The following is a 19,910-nucleotide window of genomic DNA, read 5'->3' on the forward strand; positions in this document are numbered from 1 at the left end:
TTCAAAGGGAAAGGAAATATCTGTTGTCAGATTCCACAGAAATAAGGCTAGCAAAGAGATCCACGAAATACAGATGTAACTCTGTGAGATGAATTAACAGAACACTAAGCAGTTTCTCAGTAAGCTTCTTTCCACATTTCATCGGAGGATATTTCCTTTTTCACCATAGCCCTCTATGGGCTGCCAAATATCACTTTGCCAATTCCACAAGAACTGTCTTAGCGAAAGGCTTCTTGAGGGGAAAGCTGTAACTCTGTGAGATGATTTCACAGAACACAAAGAAGTTACTCAGAAAGCTTCTTTCTCTTTGTTATCGGAGGATGTTTCCTTTGGCCCTATAGTCTTCAAAGGGAAAGGAAATATCTGTTGTCAGATTCCACAGAAATAAGACTAGCAAAGAGATCCACGAAATACAGATGTAACTCTGTGAGATGAATTAACAGAACACTAAGCAGTTTCTCAGAAAGCTTCTTTCCAGATTTCATCGGAGGATATTTCCTTTTTCACCGTAGCCCTCTATGGGCTTCAAAGTATCACTTTGCCAATTCCACAAGAACTGTCTTAGCGAAAGGCTTCTTGAGGGGAAAGGTGTAACTCTGTGAGATGATTTCACAGAACACAAAGAAGTTTCTCAGAAAGCTTCTTTCTCTTTGTTATCGGAGGATATTTCCTTTGGCCCTATAGTCTTCATAGGGAAAGGAAATATCTGTTGTCAGATTCCATAGAAGTAAGGCTAGCAAAGTGATCCACGAAATACAGATGTAACTCTGCGAGATGAATTAACAGAACACTAAGCAGTTTCTCAGAAAGCTTCTTTCCAGATTTCATCGGAGGATATTTCCTTTTTTACCATAGCCCTCTATGGGCTTCCAAATATCACTTTGCCAATTCCACAAGAACTGTCTTAGCGAAAGGCTTCTTGAGGGGAAAGCTGTAACTCTGTGAGATGATTTCACAGAACACAAAGAAGTTTCTCAGAAAGCTTCTTTCTCTTTGTTATCGGAGGATATTTCCTTAGGCCCTATAGTCTTCAAAGGGATAGGAAATATCTGTTGTCAGATTCCACAGAAATAAGACTAGCAAAGAGATCCACGAAATACAGATGTAACTCTGTGAGATGAATTAACAGAACACTAAGAAGATTCTCAGAAAGCTTCTTTCCAGATTTCATCGGAGGATATTTCCTTTTTCACCATAGCCCTCTATGGGCTTCCAAATATCACTTTGCCAATTCCACAAGAACTGTCTTAGCGAAAGGCTTCTGGAGGGGAAAGCTGTAACTCTGTGAGATGATTTCACAGAACACAAAGAAGTTTCTCAGAAAGCTTCTTTCTCTTGGTTATCGGAGGATATTTCCTTTGGCCCTATAGTCTTCAAAGGGAAAGGAAATATCTGTAGTCAGATTCCACAGAAATAGGGCTAGCAAAGAGATCCACGAAATACAGATGTAACTCTGTGAGATGAATTAACAGAACACTAAGCAGTTTCTCAGAAAGCTTCTTTCCAGATTTCATCGGAGGATATTTCCTTTTTCTCTATAGCCCTCTATGGGCTTCCAAATATCACTTTGCCAATTCCACAAGAACTGTCTTAGCGAAAGGCTTCTGGAGGGGAAAGCTGTAACTCTGTGAGATGATTTCACAGAACACAAAGAAGTTTCTCAGAAAGCTTCTTTCTCTTTGTTATCGGAGGATATTTCCTTTGGCCCTATAGTCTTCAAAGGGATAGGAAATATCTGTTGTCAGATTCCACAGAAATAAGACTAGCAAAGAGATCCACGAAATACAGATGTAACTCTGTGAGATGAATTAACAGAACACTAAGCAGTTTCTCAGAAAGCTTCTTTCCAGATTTCATCGGAGGATATTTCCTTTTTCACCATAGCCCTCTATGGGCTTCCAAATAACACTTTGCCAATTCCACAAGAACTGTCTTAGCGAAAGACTTCTTGAGGGGAAAGCTGTAACTCTGTGAGATGATTTCACAGAACACAAAGAAGTTTCTCAGAAGGCTTCTTCCTCTTGGTTATCGGAGGATATTTCCTTTGGCCCTATAGTCTTCAAAGGGAAAGGAAATATCTGTTCTCAGATCCAACAGAAATAAGGCTAGCAAAGTTATCCACGAAATACAGATGTAACTCTCTGAGATGAATTAACAGAACACTAAGCAGTTTCTCAGAAAGCTTCTTTCTCTTGGTTATCGGAGGATATTTCCTTTTTCAACATAGCCCTCTATGGGCTTCCAAATATCACTTTGCCAATTCCACAAGAACTGTCTTAGCGAAAGGCTTCTGGAGGGGAAAGCTGTAACTCTGTGAGATGATTTCACAGAACACAAAGAAGTTCCTCAGAAAGCTTCTTTCTCTTTGTTATCGGAGGATATTTCCTTTGGCCCTATAGTCTTCAAAGGGAAAGGAAATATCTGTTGTCAGATTCCACAGAAATAAGGCTAGCAAAGAGATCCACGAAATACAGATGTAACTCTGTGAGATGAATTAACAGAACACTAAGCAGTTTCTCAGTAAGCTTCTTTCCAGATTTCATCGGAGGATATTTCCTTTTTCACCATAGCCCTCTATGGGCTGCCAAATATCACTTTGCCAATTCCACAAGAACTGTCTTAGCGAAAGGCTTCTTGAGGGGAAAGCTGTAACTCTGTGAGATGATTTCACAGAACACAAAGAAGTTACTCAGAAAGCTTCTTTCTCTTTGTTATCGGAGGATATTTCCTTTGGCCCTATAGTCTTCAAAGGGAAAGGAAATATCTGTTGTCAGATTCCACAGAAATAAGACTAGCAAAGAGATCCACGAAATACAGATGTAACTCTGTGAGATGAATTAACAGAACACTAAGCAGTTTCTCAGAAAGCTTCTTTCCAGATTTCATCGGAGGATATTTCCTTTTTCACCATAGCCCTCTATGGGCTTCCAAGTATCACTTTGCCAATTCCACAAGAACTGTCTTAGCGAAAGGCTTCTTGAGGGGAAAGCTGTAACTCTGTGAGATGATTTCACAGAACACAAAGAAGTTTCTCAGAAAGCTTCTTTCTCTTTGTTATCGGAGGATATTTCCTTTGGCCCTATAGTCTTCATAGGGAAAGGAAATATCTGTTGTCAGATTCCATAGAAGTAAGGCTAGCAAAGTGATCCACGAAATACAGATGTAACTCTGTGAGATGAATTAACAGAACACTAAGCAGTTTCTCAGAAAGCTTCTTTCCAGATTTCATCGGAGGATATTTCCTTTTTCACCATAGCCTTCTATGGGCTGCCAAATATCACTTTGCCAATTCCACAGGAACTGTCTTAGCGAAAGGCTTCTTGAGGGGAAAGCTGTAACTCTGTGAGATGATTTCACAGAACACAAAGAAGTTTCTCAGAAGGCTTCTTTCTCTTGGTTATCAGAGGATATTTCCTTTGGCCCTATAGTCTTCAAAGGGAAAGGAAATATCTGTTGTCAGATTCCACAGAAATAAGGCTAGCAAAGAGATCCACGAAATACAGATGTAACTCTGTGAGATGAATTAACAGAACACTAAGCAGTTTCTCAGAAAGCTTCTTTCCAGATTTCATCGGAGGATATTTCCTTTTTCACCATAGCCCTCTATGGGCTTCCAAATATCACTTTGCCAATTCCACAAGAACTGTCTTAGCGAAAGGCTTCTTGAGGGGAAAGCTGTAACTCTGTGAGATGATTTCACAGAACACAAAGAAGTTTCTCAGAAAGCTTCTTTCTCTCTGTTATCGGAGGATATTTCCTTAGGCCCTATAGTCTTCAAAGGGATAGGAAATATCTGTTGTCAGATTCCACAGAAATAAGACTAGCAAAGAGATCCACGAAATACAGATGTAACTCTGTGAGATGAATTAACAGAACACAAAGCAGATTCTCAGAAAGCTTCTTTCCAGATTTCATCGGAGGATATTTCCTTTATCACCATAGCCCTCTATGGGCTTCCAAATATCACTTTGCCAATTCCACAAGAACTGTCTTAGCGAAAGGCTTCTTGAGGGGAAACCTGTAACTCTGTGAGATGATTTCACAGAACACAAAGAAGTTTCTCAGAAAGCTTCTTTCTCTTGGCTATCGGAAGATATTTCCTTTGGCCCTATAGTCTTCAAAGGGATAGGAAATATCTGTTGTCAGATTCCACAGAAATAAGACTAGCAAAGAGATCCACGAAATACAGATGTAACTCTGTGAGATGAATTAACAGAACACTAAGCAGTTTCTCAGAAAGCTTCTTTCCAGATTTCATCGGAGGTTATTTCCTTTTTCACCATAGCCCTCTAAGGGCTTCCAAATAACACTTTGCCAATTCCACAAGAACTGTCTTAGCGAAAGACTTCTTGAGGGGAATGCTGTAACTCTGTGAGATGAATTCACAGAACACAAAGAAGTTTCTCAGAAAGCTTCTTTCTCTTGGCTATCGGAGGATATTTCCTTTGGCCCTATAGTCTTCAAAGGGAAAGGAAATATCTGTTGTCAGATTCCACAGAAATAAGACTAGCAAAGAGATCCACTAAATACAGGCGTAACTCTGTGAGATTAATTAACAGAACACTAAGCAGTTTCTCAGAAAGCTTCTTTCCAGATTTCATCGGAGGATACTTCCTTTTTCACCATAGCCCTCTATGAGCTTCCCAATATCACTTTGCCAATTCCACAAGAACTGTCTTAGCGAAAGGCTTCTTGATGGGAAAGCTGTAACTCGGTGAGATGATTTCACAGAACACAAAGAAGTTTCTCAGAAAGCTTCTTTCTCTCTGTTACGGAGGATATTTCCTTTGGCCCTATAGTCTTCAAAGGGAAAGGAAATATCTGTTGTCAGATTCCACAGAAATAAGGCTAGCAAAGAGATCCACGAAATACAGATGTAACTCTGTGAGATGAATTAACAGAACACTAAGCACTTTCTCAGAAAGCTTCTTTCCAGATTTCATCGGAGGATATTTCCTTTTTCACCATAGCCCTCTATGGGCTTCCAAGTATCACTTTGCCAATTCCACAAGAACTGTCTTAGCGAAAGGCTTCTTGAGGGGAAAGCTGTAACTCTGTGAGATGATTTCACAGAACACAAAGAAGTTTCTCAGAAAGCTTCTTTCTCTTTGTTATCGGAGGATATTTCCTATTGCCCTATAGTCTTCAAAGGGATAGGAAATATCTATTGTCAGATTCCACAGAAATAAGACTAGCAAAGAGATCCACGAAATACAGATGTAACTCTGTGAGATGAATTAACAGAACACTAAGCAGTTTCTCAGACAGCTTCTTTCCAGATTACATCGGAGGATATTTCCTTTTTCACCATAGCCCTCTATGGGCTTCCAAATATCACTTTGCCAATTCCACAAGAACTGTCTTAGCGAAAGGCTTCTTGAGGGGAAAGCTGTAACTCGGTGAGATGATTTCACAGAACACAAAGAAGTTTCTCATAAAGCTTCTTTCTCTCTGTTATCGGAGGATATTTCCTTTGGCCCTATAGTCTTCAAAGGGAAAGGAAATATCTGTTGTCAGATTCCACAGAAATAAGGCTAGCAAAGAGATACACGAAATACAGATGTAACTCTGTGAGATGAATTAACAGAACACTAAGCAGTTTCTCAGAAAGCTTCTTTCCAGATTTCATCGGAGGATATTTCCTTTTTCACCATAGCCCTCTAAGGGCTTCCAAATATCACTTTGCCAATTCCACAAGAACTGTCTTAGCGAAAGAATTCTTGAGGGGAAAGCTGTAACTCTGTGAGATGATTTCACAGAACACAAAGAAGTTTCTCAGAAAGCTTCTTTCTCTTGGCTATCGGAGGATATTTCCTTTGGCCCTATAGTCTTCAAAGGGAAAGGAAATATCTGTTGTCAGATTCCACAGAAATAAGACTAGCAAAGAGATCCACGAAATACAAATGTAACTCTGTGAGATGAATTAACAGAACACTAAGCAGTTTCTCAGAAAGCTTCTTTCCAGATTTCATCGGAGGATATTTCCTTTTTCACCATAGCCCTCTATGGGCTTCCAAATATCACTTTGCCAATTCCACAAGAACTGTCTTAGCGAAAGGCTTCTTGAGGGGAAAGCTGTAACTCTGTGAGATGATTTCACAGAACACTAAGAAGTTTCTCAGAAAGCTTCTTTCTCTGGGTTATCGGAGGATATTTCCTTTGGCCCTATAGTCTTCAAAGGGATAGGAAATATCTGTTCTCTGATTCCACAGAAATAAGACTAGCAAACAGATCCACGAAATACAGATGTAACTCTGTGAGATGAATTAACAGAACACTAAGCAGTTTCTCAGAAAGATTCTTTCCAGATTTCATCGGAGGATATTTCCTTTTTCACCATAGCCCTCTATGGGCTTCAAATATCGCTTTACCAATTCCACAAGAACTGTCTTAGCGAAAGGGTTCTTGAGGGGAAAGCTGTAACTCTGTGAGATGATTTCACAGAACACAAAGAAGTTTCCCAGAAAGCTTCTTCCTGTGGTTATCGGAGGATATTTCCTTTGGCCATATAGTCTTCAAAGGGAAAGGAAATATCTGTTGTCAGATTCCACAGAAATAAGGCTAGCAAAGAGATCCACGAAATACAGATGTAACTCTGTGAGATGAATTAACAGAACACTAAGCAGTTTCTCAGTAAGCTTCTTTCCCGATTTCATCGGAGGATATTTCCCTTTCAACATAGCCCTCTATGGGCTTCCAAATATCACTTTGCCAATTCCACAAGAACTGTCTTAGCGAAAGACTTCTTGAGGGGAAAGCTGTAACTCTGTGAGATGATTTCACAGAACACAAAGAAGTTTCTCAGAAAGCTTCTTCCTCTTGGTTAGCGGAGGATATTTCCTTTGGCCCTATAGTCTTCAAAGGGAAAGGAAATATCTGTTCTCATATTCCACAGAAGTAAGGCTAGCAAAGTGATCCACGAAATACACATGTAACTCTGTGAGATGAATTAACAGAACACTAAGCAGTTTCTCAGAAAGCTTCTTTCCAGATTTCATCGGAGGATATTTCCTTTTTCACCATAGCCCTCTATGGGCTGCCAAATATCACTTTGCCAATTCCACAAGAACTGTCTTAGCGAAAGGCTTCTTGAGGGGAAAGCTGTAACTCTGTGAGATGATTTCACAGAACACAAAGATGTTTCTCAGAAGGCTTCTTTCTCTTGGTTATCAGAGGATATTTCCTTTGGCCCTATAGTCTTCAAAGGGAAAGAAAATATCTGTTGTCAGATTCCACAGAAATAAGGCTAGCAAAGAGATCCACGAAATACAGATGTAACTCTGCGAGATGAATTAACAAAACACTAAGCAGTTTCTCAGAAAGCTTCTTTCCAGATTTCATCGGAGGATATTTCCTTTTTTACCATAGCCCTCTATGGGCTTCCAAATATCACTTTGCCAATTCCACAAGAACTGTCTTAGCGAAAGACTTCTTGAGGGGAAAGCTGTAACTCTGTGAGATGATTTCACAGAACACAAAGAATTTTCTCAGAAAGCTTCTTTCTCTTTGTTATCGGAGGATATTTCCTTTGGCCCTATAGTCTTCAAAGGAAAATGAAATATCTGTTCTCAGATTCAACAGAAATAAGGTTAGCAAAGTGATCCACGAAATACAGATATAACTCTGTGAGATGAATTATCAGAACACTAAGCAGTTTCTCAGAAAGCTTCTTTCCAGATTTCATCGGAGGATATTTCCTTTTTCACCATAGCCCTCTATGGGCTGCCAAATATCACTTTTCCAATTCCACAAGAACTGTCTTAGCGAAAGGCTTCTTGAGGAGAAAGCTGTAAATCTGTGAGATGATTTCACAGAACACAAAGAAGTTTCTCAGAAAGCTTCTTTCTCTTTGTTATCGGAGGATATTTCCTTTGGCCCTATAGTCTTCAAAGGGAAAGGAAATATCTGTTGTCAGATTCCACAGAAATAAGGCTAGCAAAGAGATCCACGAAATACAGATGTAACTCTGTGAGATGAATTAACAGAACACTAAGCAGTTTCTCAGAAAGCTTCTTTCCAGATTTCATTGGAGGATATTTCCTTTTTCACCATAGCCCTCCCTGGGCTTCCAAATAACACTTTGCCAATTCCACAAGAACTGTCTTAGCGAAAGACTTCTTGAGGGGAAAGATGTAACTCTGGGAGATGATTTCACAGAACACAAAGAAGTTTCTCAGAAAGCTTCTTTCTCTTGGCTATCGGACGATATTTCCTTTGGCCCTATAGTCTTCAAAGGGAAAGGAAATATCTGTTGTCAGATTCCACAGAAATAAGACTAGCAAAGAGATCCACGAAATACAGGCGTAACTCTGTGAGATGAGTTAACAGAACACTAAGCAGTTTCTCAGAAAGCTTCTTTCCATATTTCATCGGAGGATATTTCCTTTTTCACCATAGCCCTCTATGGGCTTCCAAATATCACTTTGCCAATTCCACAAGAACTGTCTTAGCGAAAGGCTTCTTGAGGTGAAAGCTGTAACTCTGTGAGATGATTTCACAGGACACAAAGAAGTTTCTCAGAAAGCTTCTTCCTCTTGGTTATCGGAGGATATTTCCTTTGGCCCTATAGTCTTCAAAGGGAAAGGAAATATCTGTTCTCAGATTCCACAGAAATAAGGCTAGCAAAGAGATCCACGAAATACAGATGTAACTCTGTGAGATGAATTAACAGAACACTAAGCAGTTTCTCAGAAAGCTTCTTTCCAGATTTCATCGGAGGATATTTCCTTTTTCACCATAGCCCTCTAGGGGCTTCCAAATATCTCTTTGCCAATTCCACAAGAACTGTCTTAGCGAAAGGCTTCTTGAGGGGAAAGCTGTAACTCTGTGAGATGATTTCACAGAACACAAAGAAGTTTCTCAGAAAGCTTCTTTCTCTTTGTTATGGGAGGATATTTCCTTTTGCCCTATAGTCTTCAAAGGGATAGGAAATATCTGTTGTCAGATTCCACAGAAATAAGACTAGCAAAGAGATCCACGAAATACAGATGTAACTCTGTGAGATGAATTAACAGAACACTAAGCAGTTTCTCAGAAAGCTTCTTTCCAGATTTCATCGGAGGATATTTCCTTTTTCAACATAGCCCTGTATGGGCTTCCAAATATCAATTTGCCAATTCCACAAGAACTGTCTTAGCGAAAGGCTTCTTGAGGGGAAAGCTGTAACTCTGTGAGATGATTTCACAGAACACAAAGAATTTTCTCAGAAAGCTTCTTTCTCTTGGTTATCGGAGGATATTTCCTTTGGCCCTATAGTCCTCAAAGGGAAAGGAAATATCTGTTGTCAGATTCCACAGAAATAAGGCTAGCAAAGAGATCCACGAAATACAGATGTAACTCTGTGAGATGAATTAACAGAACACTAAGCAGTTTCTCAGAAAGCTGCTTTCCAGATTTCATCGGAGGATATTTCCTTTTTCACCACAGCCCTCTATGGGCTTCCAAATATCACTTTGCCAATTCCACAAGAACTGTCTTAGCGAAAGGCTTCTTGAGGGGAAAGGTGTAACTCTGTGAGATGATTTCACAGAACACAAAGAAGTTTCTCAGAAAGCTTCTTTCTCTCTGTTATCGGAGGATATTTCCTTAGGCCCTATAGTCTTCAAAGGGATAGGAAATATCTGTTGTCAGATTCCACAGAAATAAGACTAGCAAAGAGATCCACGAAATACACATGTAACTCTGTGAGATGAATTAACGGAACACTAAGCAGTTTCTCAGAAAGCTTCTTTCCAGATTTCATCGGAGGATATTTCCTTTTTCACCATAGCCCTCTATGGGCTTCCAAATATCACTTTGCCAATTCCACAAGAACTGTCTTAGCGAAAGGCTTCTTGAGGGGAAAGCTGTAACTCTGTGAGATGATTTCACAGAACACAAAGAAGTTTCTCAGAAAGCTTCTTTCTCTTTGTTATCGGAGGATATTTCCTTAGGCCCTATAGTCTTCAAAGGGATAGGAAATATCTGTTGTCAGATTCCACAGAAATAAGACTAGCAAAGAGATCCACGAAATACAGATGTAACTCTGTGAGATGAATTAACAGAACACTAAGCAGATTCTCAGAAAGCTTCTTTCCAGATTTCATCGGAGGATATTTCCTTTATCACCATAGCCCTCTATGGGCTTCCAAATATCACTTTGCCAATTCCACAAGAACTGTCTTAGCGAAAGGCTTCTTGAGGGGAAACCTGTAACTCTGTGAGATGATTTCACAGAACACAAAGAAGTTTCTCAGAAAGCTTCTTTCTCTTGGTTATCGGAGGATATTTCCTTTGGCCCTATAGTCTTCAAAGGGAAAGGAAATATCTGTAGTCAGATTCCACAGAAATAGGGCTAGCAAAGAGATCCACGAAATACAGATGTAACTCTGTGAGATGAATTAACAGAACACTAAGCAGTTTCTCAGAAAGCTTCTTTCCAGATTTCATCGGAGGATATTTCCTTTTTCACCATAGCCCTCTATGGGCTGCCAAATATCACTTTGCCAATTCCACAAGAACTGTCTTAGCGAAAGGCTTCTTGAGGGGAAAGCTGTAACTCTGTGAGATGATTTCACAGAACACAAAGAAGTTTCTCAGAAAGCTTCTTTCTCTTTGTTATCGGAGGATATTTCCTTTGGCCCTATAGTCTTCAAAGGGATAGGAAATATCTGTTGTCAGATTCCACAGAAATAAGACTAGCAAAGAGATCCACGAAATACAGATGTAACTCTGTGAGATGAATTAACAGAACACTAAGCAGTTTCTCAGAAAGCTTCTTTCCAGATTTCATCGGAGGATATTTCCTTTTTCACCGTAGCCCTCTATGGGCTTCCAAATAACACTTTGCCAATTCCACAAGAACTGTCTTAGCGAAAGACTTCTTGAGGGGAAAGCTGAAACTCTGTGAGATGATTTCACAGAACACAAAGAAGTTTCTCAGAAAGCTTCTTTCTCTTGGCTATCGGAGGATATTTCCTTTGGCCCTATAGTCTTCAAAGGGAAAGGAAATATCTGTTGTCAGATTCCACAGAAAGAAGACTAGCAAAGATATCCACGAAATACAGGCGTAACTCTGTGAGATTAATTAACAGAACACTAAGCAGTTTCTCAGAAAGCTTCTTTCCAGATTTCATCGGAGGATATTTCCTTTTCCACCATAGCCCTCTATGGGCTTCCAAATATCACTTTGCCAATTCCACAAGAACTGTCTTAGCGAAAGGCTTCTTGATGGGAAAGCTGTAACTCGGTGAGATGATTTCACAGAACACAAAGAAGTTTCTCAGAAAGCTTCTTTCTCTCTGTTACGGAGGATATTTCCTTTGGCCCTATAGTCTTCAAAGGGAAAGGAAATATCTGTTGTCAGATTCCACAGAAATAAGGCTAGCAAAGAGATCCACGAAATACAGATGTAACTCTGTGAGATGAATTAACAGAACACTAAGCAGTTTCTCAGAAAGCTTCTTTCCAGATTTCATCGGAGGATATTTCCTTTTTCACCATAGCCCTCTATGGGCTTCCAAGTATCACTTTGCCAATTCCACAAGAACTGTCTTAGCGAAAGGCTTCTTGAGGGGAAAGCTGTAACTCTGTGAGATGATTTCACAGAACACAAAGAAGTTTCTCAGAAAGCTTCTTTCTCTTTGTTATCGGAAGATATTTCCTATTGCCCTATAGTCTTCAAAGGGATAGGAAATATCTATTGTCAGATTCCACAGAAATAAGACTAGCAAAGAGATCCACGAAATACAGATGTAACTCTGTGACATGAATTAACAGAACACTAAGCAGTTTCTCAGACAGCTTCTTTCCAGATTTCATCGGAGGATATTTCCTTTTTCACCATAGCCCTCTATGGGCTTCCAAATATCACTTTGCCAATTCCACAAGAACTGTCTTAGCGAAAGGCTTCTTGAGGGGAAAGCTGTAACTCTGTGAGATGATTTCACAGAACACAAAGAAGTTTCTCAGAAAGCTTCTTTCTCTTGGTTATCGGAGGATATTTCCTTTGGCCCTATAGTCTTCAAAGGGAAAGGAAATATCTGTTGTCAGATTCCACAGAAATAAGGCTAGCAAAGAGATCCACGAAATACAGATGTAACTCTGTGAGATGAATTAACAGAACACTAAGCAGTTTCTCAGAAAGCTTCTTTCCAGATTTCATCGGAGGATATTTCCTTTTTCACCATAGCCCTCTATGGGCTTCCAAATATCACTTTGCCAATTCCACAAGAACTGTCTTAGCGAAAGAATTCTTGAGGGGAAAGATGTAACTCTGTGAGATGATTTCACAGAACACAAAGAAGTTTCTCAGAAAGCTTCTTTCTCTTGGCTATCGGAGGATATTTCCTTTGGCCCTATAGTCTTCAAAGGGAAAGGAAATATCTGTTGTCAGATTCCACAGAAATAAGAGTAGCAAAGAGATCCACGAAATACAAATGTAACTCTGTGAGATGAATTAACAGAACACTAAGCAGTTTCTCAGAAAGCTTCTTTCCAGATTTCATCGGAGGATATTTCCTTTTTCACCATAGCCCTCTATGGGCTTCCAAATATCACTTTGCCAATTCCACAAGAACTGTCTTAGCGAAAGGCTTCTTGAGGGGAAAGCTGTAACTCTGTGAGATGATTTCACAAAAAACCAAAGAAATTTCTCAGAAAGCTTCTTTCTCTTGGCTATCGGAGGATATTTCCTTTGGCCCTATAATCTTCAAAGGGAAAGGAAATATCTGTTGTCAGATTCCACAGAAATAAGGCTAGCAAAGAGATCCACGAAATACAGATGTAACTCTGTGAGATGAATTAACAGAACACTAAGCAGTTTCTCAGAAAGCTTCTTTCCATATTTCATCGGAGGATATTTCCTTTTTCACCATAGCCCTCTATGGGCTGACAAATATCACTTGGCCAATTCCAAAAGAACTGTCTTAGCGAAAGGCTTCTCGAGGGGAAAGCTGTAACTCTGTGAGATGATTTCACAGAACACAAAGAAGTTTCTCAGAAGGCTTCTTTCTCTTGGTTATCGGAGGATATTTCCTTTGGCCCTTTAGTCTTCAAAGGGAAAGGAAATATCTGTTGTCAGATTCCACAGAAATAAGGCTAGCAAAGAGATCCACGAAATACAGATGTAACTCTGTGAGATGAATTAACAGAACACTAAGCAGTTTCTCAGAAAGCTTCTTTCCAGATTTCATCGGAGGATATTTCCTTTTTCACCATAGCCCTCTATGGGCTTCCAAATACCACTTTGCCAATTCCACAAGAACTGTCTTAGCGAAAGGCTTCTTGAGGGGAAAGCTGTAACTCTGTGAGATGATTTCACAGAACACAAAGAAGTTTCTCAGAAAGCTTCTTTCTCTTGGTTATCGGAGGATATTTCCTTTGGCCCTATAGTCTTCAAAGGGAAAGGAAATATCTGTTGTCAGATTCCACAGAAATAAGGCTAGCAAAGAGATCCACGAAATACAGATGTAACTCTGTGAGATGAATTAACAGAACACTAAGCAGTTTCTCAGAAAGCTTCTTTCCAGATTTCATCGGAGGATATTTCCTTTTTCACCATAGCCCTCTATGGGCTGCCAAATATCACTTTGCCAATTCCACAAGAACTGTCTTAGCGAAAGGCTTCTTGAGGGGAAAGCTGTAACTCTGTGAGATGATTTCACAGAACACAAGGAAGTTTCTCAGAAACCTTCTTTCTCTTTGTTATCGGAGGATATTTCCTTTGGCCCTATAGTCTTCAAAGGCAAAGGAAATATCTGTTGTCAGATTCCACAGAAATAAGGCTAGCAAAGGGATCCACGAAATACAGATGTAACTCTGTGAGATGAATTAACAGAACACTAAACAGTTTCTCAGAAAGCTTCTTTCCAGATTTCATCGGAGGATATTTCCTTTTTCACCATAGCCCTCTATGGGCTGCCAAATATCACTTTGACAATTCCACAAGAACTGTCTTAGCGAAAGGCTTCTTGAGGAGAAAGCTGTAACTCTGTGAGATGATTTCACAGAACACAAAGAAGTTTCTCAGAAAGCTTCCTTCTCTTTGTTATCGGAGGATATTTCCTTTGGCCCTATAGTCTTCAAAGGGAAAGGAAATATCTGTTCTCAGATTCCACAGAAATAAGGCTAGCAAAGAGATCCACGAAATACAGATGTAACTCTGTGAGATGAATTAACAGAACACTAAGCAGTTTCTCAGAAAGCTTCTTTCCAGATTTCATCGGAGGATATTTCCTTTTTCTCTATAGCCCTCTATGGGCTTCCAAATATCACTTTGCCAATTCCACAAGTACTGTCTTAGCGAAAGGCTTCTTGAGGGGAAAGCTGTAACTCTGTGAGATGATTTCACAGAACACAAAGAAGTTTCTCAGAAAGCTTCTTTCTCTGGGTTATCGGAGGATATTTCCTTTGGCCCTATAGTCTTCAAAGGGAAAGGAAATATTTGTAGTCAGATTCCACAGAAATAACGCTAGCAAAGAGATCCACGAAATACAGATGTAACTCTGTGAGGTGAATTAACAGAACACTAAGCAGTTTCTCAGAAAGCTTCTTTCCAGATTTCATCGGAGGATATTTCCTTTTACACCATAGCCCTCTATGGGCTTCCAAATATCACTTTGCCAATTCCACAAGAACTGTCTTAGCGAAAGGCTTCTTGAGGGGAAAGCTGTAACTCTGTGAGATGATTTCACAGAACACAAAGAAGTTTCTCAGAAAGCTTCTTTCTCTTGGTTATCGGAGAATATTTCCTTTGGCCCTATTGCCTTCAAAGGGAAAGGAAATATCTGTTGTCAGATTCCACAGAAATAAGGCTAGCAAAGAGATCCACGAAATACAGATGTAACTCTGTGAGATGAATTAACAGAACACTAAGCAGTTTCTCAAAAGCTTCTTTCCAGATTTCATCGGAGGATATTTCCTTTTTCACCATAGCCCTCTATGGGCTTCCAAATATCACTTTGCCAATTCCACAAGAACTGTCTTAGCGAAAGGCTTCTTGAGGGGAAAGTGTAACTCTGTGAGATGATTTCTCAGAACACAAAGAAGTTTCTCAGAAAGCTTCTTTCTCTTGGCTATCGGAGGATAGTTCCTTTGGCCTTATAGTCTTCAAAGGGAAAGGAAATATCTGTTGTCAGATTCCACAAAAATAAGACTAGCAAAGAGATCCACGAAATACAGGCGTAACTCTGTGAGATGAATTAACAGAACTCTAAGCAGTTTCTCAGAAAGCTTCTTTCCAGATTTCATCGGAGGATATTTCCTTTTTCACCATAGCCCTCTATGGGCTTCCAAATATCACTTTGCCAATTCCACAAAAACTGTCTTAGCGAAAGGCTTCTTGAGGGGAAAGCTGTAACTCTGTGAGATGATTTCACAGAACACAAAGAACTTTCTCAGAAAGCTTCTTCCTCTTGGTTAACGGAGGATATTTCCTTTGGCCCTATAGTCTTCAAAGGGAAAGGAAATATCTGTTGTCAGATTCCACAGAAATAAGGCTAGCAAAGTTATCCACGAAATACAGATGTAACTCTGTGAGATGAATTAACAGAACACTAAGCAGTTTCTCAGAAAGCTTCTTTCCAGATTTCATCGGAGGATATTTCCTTTTTCACCATAGCCCTCTAGGGGCTGCCAAATATCACTTTGCCAATTCCACAAGAACTGTCTTAGCGAAAGGCTTCTTGAGGGGAAAGCTGTAACTCTGTGAGATGATTTCACAGAACACAAAGAAGTTTCTCAGAAAGCTTCTTTCTCTTGGTTATCGGAGGATATTTCCTTTTGCCCTATAGTCTTCAAAGGGATAGGAAATATCTGTTCTCAGATTCCACAGAAATAAGGCTAGCAAAGAGATCCACGAAATACAGATGTAACTCTGTGAGATGAATTAACAGAACACTAAGCAGTTTCTCAGAAAGCTTCTTTCCAGATTTCATCGGAGGATATTTCCTTTTTCACCATAGCCCTCTATGGGCTTCCAAATATCACTTTGCCAATTCCACAAGAACTGTCTTGGCGAAAGGCTTCTTGAGGGGAAAGCTGTAACTCTGTGAGATGATTTCACAGAACACAAAGAAGTTTCTCAGAAAGCTTCTTTCTCTTGGTTATCGGAGGATATTTCCTTTGGCCCTATAGTCTTCAAAGGGAAAGGAAATATCTGTTGTCAGATTCCACAGAAATAAGGCTAGCAAAGTTATCCACGAAATACAGATGTAACTCTGTAAGATGAATTAACAGAACACTAAGCAGTTTCTCAGAAAGCTTCTTTCCAGATTTCATCGGAGGATATTTCCTTTTTCACCTTAGCCCTCTAGGGGCTGCCAAATATCACTTTGCCAATTCCACAAGAACTGTCTTAGCGAAAGGCTTCTTGAGGGGAAAGCTGTAACTCTGTGAGATGATTTCACAGAACACAAAGAAGTTTCTCAGAAAGCTTCTTTCTCTTGGTTATCGGAGGATATTTCCTTTTGCCCTATAGTCTTCAAAGGGATAGGAAATATCTGTTCTCAGATTCCACAGAAATAAGGCTAGCAAAGAGATCCACGAAATACAGATGTAACTCTGTGAGATGAATTAACAGAACACTAAGCAGTTTCTCAGAAAGCTTCTTTCCAGATTTCATCGGAGGATATTTCCTTTTTCACCATAGCCCTCTATGGGCTTCCAAATATCACTTTGCCAATTCCACAAGAACTGTCTTGGCGAAAGGCTTCTTGAGGGGAAAGCTGTAACTCTGTGAGATGATTTCACAGAACACAAAGAAGTTTCTCAGAAAGCTTCTTTCTCTTGGTTATCGGAGGATATTTCCTTTGGCCCTATAGTCTTCAAAGGGAAAGGAAATATCTGTTGTCAGATTCCACAGGAATAAGGCTAGCAAAGAGATCCACGAAATACAGATGTAACTCCGTGAGATGAATTAACAGAACACTAAGCAGTTTCTCAGAAAGCTTCTTTCCAGATTTCATCGGAGGATATTTCCTTTTTCAACATAGACCTCTATGGGCTTCCAAATATCACTTTGCCAATTCCACAAGAACTGTCTTAGCGAAAGGCTTCTTGAGGGGAAAGCTGTAACTCTGTGAGATGATTTCACAGAACACAAAGAAATTTCTCAGAAAGCTTCTTTCTCTTGGCTATCGGAGGATATTTCCTTTGGCCCTATAATCTTCAAAGGGAAAGGAAATATCTGTTGTCAGATTCCACAGAAATAAGGCTAGCAAAGAGATCCACGAAATACAGATGTAACTCTGTGAGATGAATTAACAGAACACTAAGCAGTTTCTCAGAAAGCTTCTTTCCATATTTCATCGGAGGATATTTCCTTTTTCACCATAGCCCTCTATGGGCTGACAAATATCACTTGGCCAATTCCAAAAGAACTGTCTTAGCGAAAGGCTTCTCGAGGGGAAAGCTGTAACTCTGTGAGATGATTTCACAGAACACAAAGAAGTTTCTCAGAAGGCTTCTTTCTCTTGGTTATCGGAGGATATTTCCTTTGGCCCTTTAGTCTTCAAAGGGAAAGGAAATATCTGTTGTCAGATTCCACAGAAATAAGGCTAGCAAAGAGATCCACGAAATACAGATGTAACTCTGTGAGATGAATTAACAGAACACTAAGCAGTTTCTCAGAAAGCTTCTTTCCAGATTTCATCGGAGGATATTTCCTTTTTCACCATAGCCCTCTATGGGCTTCCAAATACCACTTTGCCAATTCCACAAGAACTGTCTTAGCGAAAGGCTTCTTGAGGGGAAAGCTGTAACTCTGTGAGATGATTTCACAGAACACAAAGAAGTTTCTCAGAAAGCTTCTTTCTCTTGGTTATCGGAGGATATTTCCTTTGGCCCTATAGTCTTCAAAGGGAAAGGAAATATCTGTTGTCAGATTCCACAGAAATAAGGCTAGCAAAGAGATCCACGAAATACAGATGTAACTCTGTGAGATGAATTAACAGAACACTAAGCAGTTTCTCAGAAAGCTTCTTTCCAGATTTCATCGGAGGATATTTCCTTTTTCACCATAGCCCTCTATGGGCTGCCAAATATCACTTTGCCAATTCCACAAGAACTGTCTTAGCGAAAGGCTTCTTGAGGGGAAAGCTGTAACTCTGTGAGATGATTTCACAGAACACAAGGAAGTTTCTCAGAAACCTTCTTTCTCTTGGTTATCGGAGGATATTTCCTTTGGCCCTATAGTCTTCAAAGGCAAAGGAAATATCTGTTGTCAGATTCCACAGAAATAAGGCTAGCAAAGGGATCCACGAAATACAGATGTAACTCTGTGAGATGAATTAACAGAACACTAAGCAGTTTCTCAGAAAGCTTCTTTCCAGATTTCATCGGAGGATATTTCCTTTTTCTCTATAGCCCTCTATGGGCTTCCAAATATCACTTTGCCAATTCCACAAGTACTGTCTTAGCGAAAGGCTTCTTGAGGGGAAAGCTGTAACTCTGTGAGATGATTTCACAGAACACAAAGAAGTTTCTCAGAAAGCTTCTTTCTCTGGGTTATCGGAGGATATTTCCTTTGGCCCTATAGTCTTCAAAGGGAAAGGAAATATTTGTAGTCAGATTCCACAGAAATAACGCTAGCAAAGAGATCCACGAAATACAGATGTAACTCTGTGAGGTGAATTAACAGAACACTAAGCAGTTTCTCAGAAAGCTTCTTTCCAGATTTCATCGGAGGATATTTCCTTTTACACCATAGCCCTCTATGGGCTTCCAAATATCACTTTGCCAATTCCACAAGAACTGTCTTAGCGAAAGGCTTCTTGAGGGGAAAGCTGTAACTCTGTGAGATGATTTCACAGAACACAAAGAAGTTTCTCAGAAAGCTTCTTTCTCTTGGTTATCGGAGAATATTTCCTTTGGCCCTATTGCCTTCAAAGGGAAAGGAAATATCTGTTGTCAGATTCCACAGAAATAAGGCTAGCAAAGAGATCCACGAAATACAGATGTAACTCTGTGAGATGAATTAACAGAACACTAAGCAGTTTCTCAAAAGCTTCTTTCCAGATTTCATCGGAGGATATTTCCTTTTTCACCATAGCCCTCTATGGGCTTCCAAATATCACTTTGCCAATTCCACAAGAACTGTCTTAGCGAAAGGCTTCTTGAGGGGAAAGTGTAACTCTGTGAGATGATTTCACAGAACACAAAGAAGTTTCTCAGAAAGCTTCTTTCTCTTGGCTATCGGAGGATAGTTCCTTTGGCCTTATAGTCTTCAAAGGGAAAGGAAATATCTGTTGTCAGATTCCACAAAAATAAGACTAGCAAAGAGATCCACGAAATACAGGCGTAACTCTGTGAGATGAATTAACAGAACACTAAGCAGTTTCTCAGAAAGCTTCTTTCCAGATTTCATCGGAGGATATTTCCTTTTTCACCATAGCCCTCTATGGGCTTCCTAATATCACTTTGCCAATTCCACAAAAACTGTCTTAGCGAAAGGCTTCTTGAGGGGAAAGCTGTAACTCTGTGAGATGATTTCACAGAACACAAAGAACTTTCTCAGAAAGCTTCTTCCTCTTGGTTAACGGAGGATATTTCCTTTGGCCCTATAGTCTTCAAAGGGAAAGGAAATATCTGTTGTCAGATTCCACAGAAATAAGGCTAGCAAAGTTATCCACGAAATACAGATGTAACTCTGTGAGATGAATTAACAGAACACTAAGCAGTTTCTCAGAAAGCTTCTTTCCAGATTTCATCGGAGGATATTTCCTTTTTCACCATAGCCCTCTAGGGGCTGCCAAATATCACTTTGCCAATTCCACAAGAACTGTCTTAGCGAAAGGCTTCTTGAGGGGAAAGCTGTAACTCTGTGAGATGATTTCACAGAACACAAAGAAGTTTCTCAGAAAGCTTCTTTCTCTTGGTTATCGGAGGATATTTCCTTTTGCCCTATAGTCTTCAAAGGGATAGGAAATATCTGT

This window comes from Macaca nemestrina, chromosome 17, assembly GCF_043159975.1.
Source record: "Macaca nemestrina isolate mMacNem1 chromosome 17, mMacNem.hap1, whole genome shotgun sequence".
NCBI lineage: Eukaryota > Metazoa > Chordata > Mammalia > Primates > Cercopithecidae > Macaca > Macaca nemestrina.